The sequence below is a fragment of the Acipenser ruthenus genome, chromosome 25 (assembly GCF_902713425.1).
Source record: "Acipenser ruthenus chromosome 25, fAciRut3.2 maternal haplotype, whole genome shotgun sequence".
NCBI lineage: Eukaryota > Metazoa > Chordata > Actinopteri > Acipenseriformes > Acipenseridae > Acipenser > Acipenser ruthenus.
In genome coordinates, this window is record NC_081213.1 from 10556435 (window position 1) to 10566034 (window position 9600).

Genomic DNA, 9600 nt, shown 5'->3' on the forward strand with positions numbered 1-9600 from the left:
AGTTTAGTTCTGCACGACCACACAGCAACACTGCCTGAGAATGAGATGTGTCGTTTCAAACACATTTAAAGACACCTATTTGGCCACTGGTTACCGTAGGTGGTCAGCAGAAGAGAGTTTCTTCTATGGCAGTACAATAGTAGCTAAACTGGATTTTCACATATCCAAGATAATCTGAAGACACCCCGCCCAGTGTTATCTGCACTATTCTACAGCACCAACACTCACTACCAAGCTACCAGAAGAAACGGAAGCAGTATATTAAAAGATCATATGAAAAGGCCAATAGACTGGTGTCTGATTTAAAAACAAGTGATATTCTTTCTTTACAGAAAGAAAAGCAGAGTGAAGGTTATTGTAAAACACTGAATCGCTGTCCATCCTGTTCAACTGAACCGTCTTTACATCCGGGGCTGTGAATCATTCCATTCTTCTTGCACCGGCTGTGTATATTAATACAGAATGTACACACACACACATTATATCTATCTATCTATATACACACATACATGTTACTGTTTAAACTGAAACAGATACTCAATACAATGCTGCATCCAGAAGTGTTCACAGCATAGCCTGTTGCAGTTGGTGATAAAGCCGAGGTACGAGCCTGCCCTCTTCCTCCGTGACACTCCGTTGTCTGTCCTGCACTATCAGTCATTTACGTTTGTTCTTCGGGCGGTGAAAGGAAAGCATTGCCTGCCTTGATAAATCCGTGCCTTCTCCCTTCTGGGGTCAGGATCTCACCCCGACCCTCACGTCAGGGTCACAGGCCTCCAGCGATGGAGTGGTCACATGACTAAACTGTCCTTGTCTCGTTGGAGTCTCTCACCTTCCTCTCTGCCTCCCTCTTGTGGCTCCTGTCTCCGCTTGGCTCCGGGGTCCTACGATCCATCCTTCAGCTCCGCGCTCTCTGAGGGAGGGGGTGGGGGGGCCTCCGAACTGGGGGACTGATCCCCCTCCGTCCCCTCTGAGAGAGAGAGAGAAGTGCAGAGAATCAGTACAGACATTCAAAAATACCAGGAAGGGCTTTCACAATTGAAACAATGGCAACATATGTCACAAAAACACAGAACATGAGAACTGAACCCATGTTGATTTTCTGGAGTGCCATTTCAGTTCGGGCGCGTCCTTTCTGTTGTATGTGACAAGACCTTAACAGTACCATTAAAAAACAATGCTAAGGAGAAAGGCAACTGCAAACTTAATCTCATTAATAAAAATAGTGTGAATAGGGCTCACAGACACAAGTGAGTCAGACAAACACAGATAGATTCATGCTGTCAAACAGACAGACACACAGACAGGCAAGCAGACAGACAGACAGACCGGCAGACAGGCAGGCAGGCAGGCAGGCAGTCAGACAGACAGAGACACACAGACAGGCAGGCAGACTGCACCTGCAAGTGTGAGTTCAGACACACAGACAGGCAGACAGGCAAGGGTGCTGCACCTGCGAGTGTGAGTTCAGACACACAGACAGGCAGGGGTGCGGCACCTGCGAGTGTGAGTTCAGACACACAGACAGGCAGGGGTGCGGCACCTGCGAGTGTGAGTTCAGACACACAGACAGGCAGACAGGCAAGGGTGCTGCACCTGCGAGTGTGAGTTCAGACACACAGACAGGCAGGGGTGCGGCACCTGCGAGTGTGAGTTCAGACACACAGACAGGCAGGGGTGCTGCACCTGCGAGTGTGAGTTCAGACACACAGACAGGCAGGGGTGCGGCACCTGCGAGTGTGAGTTCAGACACACAGACAGGCAGGGGTGCTGCACCTGCGAGTGTGAGTTCAGCCAGTTTCAGGGGCAGGTCGGAGGGGGTGACCCCAGCAGGTGACCCCAGGACGTCCGGCAGGGCGTTGCGGCGGCCCGATCGGCCAGAAGAGGCGAAGTCCAGAACCGGCTCCAGCTCCGTCATTGCGGGCGGTCACTCTGCGGCCGCGCACAGGCCTGGGGTCAGCATGGAGAAAACGACTCAGTTAGGAGCAGCTGAGAGCAGTGAAATGAGTTTCTGAAGCACTTCACATGAAACACACGCAGCACAGCTCTACAGCTGACAGCAGTGAAATGAGAGTTTCTGAAGCACTTCACATGAAACACGTCACCAGTGACAAACGCTATCAATGGGGTTTAAATAATTTGTTGTAATTAATTGTCGAGTTAATTGAATTATTGCACTTTAGTATGAAATGTTATTGTATGTTCACTTATTATGATTTTATATTTGTTTAGATGTTTGATAACGCTGCACAATATTATAATTTCTGTTTGAATTATGTTTACATGGGACTTCTGTTTTGGGATGTGATGGAATAGCTCTCGAGGACTTCCAAGGAGCCGAATGACCTCATTAGAGCCACCAGGCTGAATCCATCCTTACCTGTTAAGACCAGGCTGAATACATCCTTACCTGTTAATAAATAATTACCACGCTCCACAGTGGCGCCCTGCCACCTATCCCCCAAATATTGAATTTAATGAAAATCAGCAGCTGAGACGCGGTCGGTCCCCCAGAGCATGACTGCGCTGGGGGAGACAGCACAGCCTGTCCAACCCGACCACGCACCCCGTAGAACTAAATACGAACTGCTCAGCACTCAGGTAGGGAAAAACACCCTACTCACATATTTTAAATTTGTTAGGGGGAAACTTCAGGAAATCCGTGGCTGAGGTCAGCCCTTCCTCCAGGCTCTAAGCGGTCAACTCCCGTTTCGGCCTCCCAGCGCTTGACTGAGAAGCCGAAACAAAAAGCAGCGACATGAAAGAATAACTCACAGAGCTTTTATGCGCTTGCTGATGACGTATTGGTTAGGGGCGGATTTTCCTTTGCAGAAAAGCAACCAAGTTTACAATACTTACCTGTCTGGTGGTCCCTGCTCATCTGTGTGTGGTTTGTGGTGGCCCAACAGAATATAAAAATGACCTGTGCAAGGGAAAAGAGAAAGAAAATAAGGTTAATAGTACAATATACTTAGCAGGGTTTCATAGGCGGCGAGTATAAGAGGCTTGGGGAAACAAACTGCCCAAACCTTCACAAGAAATTGTTCTGACCAACACAAAAAATATTTGTGAGAGAAGATGATCAATGTTTTTCCCCGCAAGCGAGCAAAGCAGGTCTAACAAACATATTTCTCATTTTACTGCGCAACCGCCAGACCGCTAGGGCAGCTGGGATATCAAAACCAACACTGTAGTACAGATACAGGATTTGGTTGCATTTCAATGTCACTGGAGGAGACGATGCTTGGCTGGTTTAACGTCTATTCTTCCCGCCGATCTGAGCCCCCCATACCCCTTTTCACTCATTCCCTTGCTTGGAACATCCTCTTCACAATTTCTACATTTATTTGAATTGCTGTTATCTATACAAACAGCTTGATCCGAATCTGACTTTACAGAACTTGTGGCAAAATATTTTCGTAGCATACTGTCTGTTTTCACGCACCAGCGTTTTGTGAGAATTTGATAACGCTACAGTCAGAACATACTTCCTTCGACTGTTTGAACAAATGCCACCTTTCAGAACAGTTTGTGGTGCCAGATTATTAATGTTTCTGAAGTTTTCTTTAGATTTTTCCAGTCCTTCAATCAATTTTCAGTGAAAGCAGGGTCTTTTGAACTTCTGAAAAAGTGTCTGCAAGGAAAACAGAAAACCGCAACTGCCTGCTTACTGTACTCCAAATATGAAAACCTATTTTAATATTCTGATGAAAATGAATGGTTTTGCTTACCAAAGACAGTTTTGAGATACACAGGTAAACAGTGCTGTGTTGCAGTATCACCAAGGTCCAAATTACAGATTTGGTTGCATTTCAATGTCACTGGAGGAGACGGTGGTTGGCTGGTTTAACGTCCATTCTTCTCACCGATCTGAGCCCCATATAGATACTCAAAAGTTTACGGTAAGAGTGCAGAATTTTTTTTTTTTTGCAAATATATACGTTGAATGCCCCTTGATTATAAATACAATAGTAAGAGTGTGTTTACAAGCTACTAGTCAGTATTAATAGTATTAGGAGGCTGTGCGGTACAGTGGTTAAAGAAACGGGCTTGTAACCAGGAGGTGCCCGATTCAAATCCCAGCCACTGACTCATTGTGTGATCCTGAGCAAGTCGCTTAACCTCCTTGTGCTCTATCTTTCAGGTGAGATGTTGCTGTAAGTGACTGCAGCTGATGCATACTTCACACACCCTAGTCTCGTATCTTGTAAAGCTCTTTGTGATGGTGGTCCACTATGAAAGGCACTATATAAAAAAATATTATTAATTGATTTAAATTGGTGTGAAGTGATGGAAATGGTGTGAGAAATTTCTGTACTGTAGGACTGCAGAACAGGTTAACGGATTTTAAGGTTTTAAAAACAGTGCAGCTTGTTATCCTGACTGTGTTTCTGATTTGCTTAAATAGGCAGAACCTGTTTTACAGTACAAGCTAGTGCTGTGTTAAACTTCATTTATTTGGCCACCTTAAGTTGGAAAAAAAACAAATGTCAAATATCTATGTAGTGGTTTCGGGGTCTGTTTTGTGCTATAAATTATTATACAGTACAAGTTCTCAAAAAGACGAAAAGATATATATATATACATGTATATATGTATGTATGTGTGTGTGTATCTTACTGTACATCGTTGGGTTCAATAAATGCAGGGGGGAATGTGTGGAATAGCCTCCCCAAACGAAAGACTCACGCGTCGCCTATGCAGGGTTTCCCTGTAATCATACATAAGAGTATCGGTGACACACACACGCATGCATGCATGCACACACACAGCTCTGCAAACTGAGAGCAGTGCAATTAGAGTTTCTTTGACAAAAAAGAAGAAAACATTGTAGAAAACGGACTGAAATATGGAACATAGTTTTCCAGAATCTACATTACCTCAAACACACTCAAATCACAGCCTTGTAAAGACGCGTTGCACAGAACTCCACACTGCAATGTGCTTCAGAATCTCTATTAACATCAGGAGCTGTGTTCTGGGACTTTACAAATGAACGTCACTCTTGGGAAACAGTCACACTGAGACAGATGGCACTAAGACTGTCCTTGAAGCAGAGACCAAATCCTTTGCACAGCTCACCCCCCACCCAACCTTGTTTTTCTAATTTGAAAAAACAAAACAAATATTTGAAGTTACTTTCAGATAAAAAATAAATACAAATACAGCACAAAATATGAATGTGAGACAGCAAAAAGCAAGGCTGCGAGGGTCAGCTGCACGTGTCCTTGGTGCTTCGCTTTGTGTTCAAAACATCACTGTGCTGCTGGACACACCAGTTCCACAGCCTGTATCATTCTCGCACTAAAGCAACACATTCAAACAGAAGCCTGGAGCAGGGCTGTCAACACAGGACTCGCTGAGCTCACAACAGGAAGGCTGGACAATCTCTGGATTTTGGTAAAAGTGAGTCAAAGTGAAAAAAACAAGCAATGTTGTATGTGTTTAAACGTGTGACAGCAGTGCCGTGTGAAGCCTGTTTGTGATGTGGAGTGTGTGTGTATTTACTTGTGTAGCCTGTTTGTGATGTGTGTGTGTGTGTGTTTGTGTGTGTGTGTGCACGTATGTACTTCTTTATAAGTGGTCTGATTAACATCCTTTATTTTTGTCTGTGTTTATTTTTTTGTTTATTTTTGAGGTCTCTTAAAGAACTCCCTGAACAGCTCCGATGAGGGTATTCTGCAATAGTATCCGAGTTGTTGAACTGAAACAGGTACCACTGTGCTCCACCAGAGGGGGCTAGTGCAGGGGGTGGGGGGTTCTCCTCAGTGTAGGGGGGGTCTCCTCAGTGCAAGGGGGGTCTCCTCAGTGTAGGGGGGTCTCTCCTCAGTGCAGGCTGGGGGGGTCTCTCCTCAGTGCAGGCTGGGGGGGTCTCCTCAGTGCAGGGAGGGTGTCTCCTCAGTGCAGGCTGCGGGGGGTCTCTCCTCAGTGCAGGCTGGGGGGGTCTCCTCAGTGCAGGGAGGGTGTCTCCTCAGTGCAGGGGGGTCTCTCCTCAGTGCAGGAGGGGGTCTTAGTGCAGGGGGGGTCTATAGAAATGGGTGTGTCTTCAGATATACTGTATATACTGTAGAGCAGAGGACCTGTTGGAAATACAGCGCAGATTGAATTAAGAAGACATTTCTTCACACAGAGTGGTGAGGGTATGGAACGGGTTACCTAGCCCTGTGTGTGCTGAGGCAGTCCATGGCTCCTCTTGCTGTGAGCCTCTCCTTGTGGTGGTGATGTGGTAGTGATGTGATTCAGGCACACTGTCTCACTGTTGCTGCCTGAAGCCTTCTGTTCCTGCGGAGCGTCTCCTGCAGACACACACCCTGCCGGACACAGTACAGCGCTCACTAAATAATGCCCATGAATCTCATCTAATGGACAGTGCTTACAGTACAGTGCTCACTAAATAATGCCCATGAATCTCATCTAATGGACAGTGCTTACAGTACAGTGCTCACTAAATAATTCTCATGAATCTCATCTAATGGACAGTGCTTACAGTACAGCGCTTACTAAATAATGCCCATGAATCTCATCTAATGGACAGTGCTTACAGTACAGCGCTTACTAAATAAGGCCCATGAATCTCATCTAATATGTGTTGCCATCACTTCATAGAGCTCACATTTTCCTATAAAAAGAGGCACACATTGTATAAACGTGTACTTGACTTGTTATGGTATTTTTTTCATAGCATTTATAAACAATGGTGCTGGCGACCGTCTCTTGCACTCTTTGCGATGCTGTGTGTGTTTATTGTAACACCATTGTGTTTTCCTGGTAGTCAGTGCCACTGAAGTCTCCAGACAGTGTGGAGATCAGGCTGATCGATGTGATCGAGGGTCTTTCTCTGATGGAGCCGGTTCACAGCTGAGTGCGTCTCTGTCTGCTCCTCTCCCTGTGTCAGTCCAGGGCCTATCTACTTTCATCCCTCTCTCCCTCCCCCTGTGCCTGTCTCCTCAATCTCATCCCTCTCTCTCCTCCTCCCTCTCTCTTTCTCTCCCTCTCAGTGTGTGGTGTGGTGTCGAGAGTCACAGCACTGCCACCTGGATACATGACACTCCCGACTCACTGTGGGGCTGGCTGCTTGGCTGCAGTGGGGTGATAATGCCACCAGTCTGTTTCCCCATTGATGATGCCGACAACCACTTTTACTCTTGTTTGTGTCTTACTGAAGAGTCTGCACCCTCAGAATGGATTTTCTAGAAACCCACTTTCCCCTTTCAGTAATGTCTCTCAGTCATTATATATTTGGGATATGTTCAAAATGCAATTATCCAGGATCCCTTCTCTAAAAGGAACATGTTAAAGTTTTTGGTAAGTTTATTACACAGGTATTTTTAAAATGAAAGAATGAAGCCGTTATAAACGTTAAAGACAAAAGGACAGCCAGTTTGCCTACTCTCAAACCCTCGAGTGCTGTCTGAAGGGATGTCTTGTGAAGACAGTTCAAAACAGTCTTAGTTTAAAACAGTACTTTGAAAACGAGGACAGACTGCTAACCCTAAACTTCTAAAACTGTGAAAAAAGATTTGATAGAACTGCAAATTTGATTAGATCAATCAACCAGGGCTTTTAAAAAAAAAAAACAGTCCTTCACAAAACTGTCCTTAAACCTTTTTAGACCTGGGCAGGTATTGCAAATTACAGGATATTGCACAGCTAGCAGCCATTTAAATGAGTGATGAAGCAGTTTCCAGTCGCTCGCTGGAAATATCTAAATCGCTGCCTGAACAAATTCTAGCACTGAAAGACAACATTGTTCTCCATAAGACACAATAAGGATGTGAAAAAATAAACTTTAAGAGCTTGATTTGGCTTGTAATGAATACATGGGATTTTAATGAATAATGCAGTAATACTTACAGGCATCTTTCAATCCTGTCAACAACCATGCTGGCATCTCCACCTGCCAACTTCCCACAATGCTCGCTGTATGACGAGACTTTATAATGCAGCGAGAATAATCAGCTCTGTATTGACATGTTTCCTGGAAGCTTCACAGGTTTGCTATGTTCAGAGACTCGGTTTTATAGGGGGCGAGGCTGGAGTTTGTATTGTTGCAATAATCTCATGACTGCCTGGCACAGTGCCACCTAGCCATCGTAAAGTATAAAACCCTGAGCACACTGCTATTAAAAGTGTGCAGGACAGCGCCCAAGCACTTAGACAGTCTGCTGGAGATGGAGGGATTTGTGCTTTACCTTGAAAACGTTGGTGTGACACAAATACAATGATTCTTGGTTGTAAATCACCCTCCGACCTGTGAGGGTGCTAAGCAGAGAGTTCCTTGGATGGGCTGGCCTGACAGTTCTTTCCCAGGGTTCAAGGGAAGTCAGCCAGCCAAGAAGGGGGTGAGACTCTGTTGCAATAACGGCATTGACCCGGAAGGAAAGCGATGTGGCAGCCGCAGACTGGAGAGGCGGTTGCACTCGTTTACCAAGGGGTCATGTGTGACAGCATAAAAGGGGATGGAGAATCGTAATCTGTTCCTTCATTTTGGTTTTTACATATTAAACTGAGAAGGCCTGTGAGAGACCCCCTGTACGAGAAAGCAGTATCGTGAGTGTTGTTTGTTTGTTTGTCTGTGTGTAATCGTCGTTTGTTACACCACAATAGACGGCTAACACAATTCCGGAGCTGTCGCCGAGGGCCAGCACTAAAGCCAGTACAGCACCACTACTGTCACAAATATAACCTGTATCAACCACCACGAGCACTACTGCACGCACACAGGACTGTACGATTGTGGGGCGGATACGTGTTCGGTTATTATTATTGTTTGGGTTTGCAAACCCGTTATTGTTGTTATCGGACACCAGACCTGGATACAAAACAAAATAATAAAACACTATTTTCCAAACCGGATTAAACCTCTCTGTCTGTTTCATTACCGCTCTGCATCACCCCTGCACCTGCATCCACTCAGATACTTTGTCACAGCTGGTCACCTCAACCTGCATCCACAGCCTGTCCAATAATCAAATCGTAGAAGCATGTTCCAAGATATTGCCATCAACATCTCAACCAATCAGGTGTCTGCACAATGAAAAAGTAGACCACTTATTCACAGTATGTGGAACTTTGTGATAAAAGAGGAGATTAGGAGAGCTCAAAAATAGGTTGTGCTAAGCAAACAATGCCCATACCAAGTTTCATGACCTGTGGAAGACCAGTTCTCTAGATGTGGCTACAAACGTCTTCAGTGCATCCCATACATAATTGATCACAAACAACAATAATAAGCTGCTACTCGTCTCTCGTGCCTGTCACCTCTGGAGTCTTGGGTTTGAATCCGGCTGCTCAGATCACAAGTGAAATGAGTTCAATGATCACAGCCTTGCCCCCAGTGGACACTTGCTCTCATTACAAAGCACCATGGCAGCTCATCTGTGCTTGTATGGGAGAGGCCCGGGCTGGCAGGCAGGCAGGGGGGTTTGCGTGTTTCTCCAGGTGTTGGTGCTTGCCTGAAGAGATGCCCTGCCAAGCTTTCCACTGGCTGTGTGCTATTCCCAGAGATCTCAAACACAGCCTGTCACACAGCCAGGGCGCTCCCACACGCCGCTAATCTCCTCACAACACTGTCACACAGACAGGGCTCTCCCACACGCC

General features: G+C 45.7%; 1 long non-coding RNA gene across 1 annotated transcript; it reads right to left on the reverse strand.

Annotated features, from left to right (window-relative positions):
- Positions 1–1922: 1922 nt before the first annotated feature.
- On the reverse strand, positions 1923–5736 carry LOC117414097 (uncharacterized). Its single transcript, XR_009308858.1, has 3 exons — positions 4881–5736; positions 2860–2923; positions 1923–1950 (listed from the first exon to the last, which is right to left on the reverse strand). It is a non-coding gene; the product is annotated as an uncharacterized LOC117414097 (long non-coding RNA).
- Between the last annotated feature and the right edge of the window lie 3864 nt (positions 5737–9600).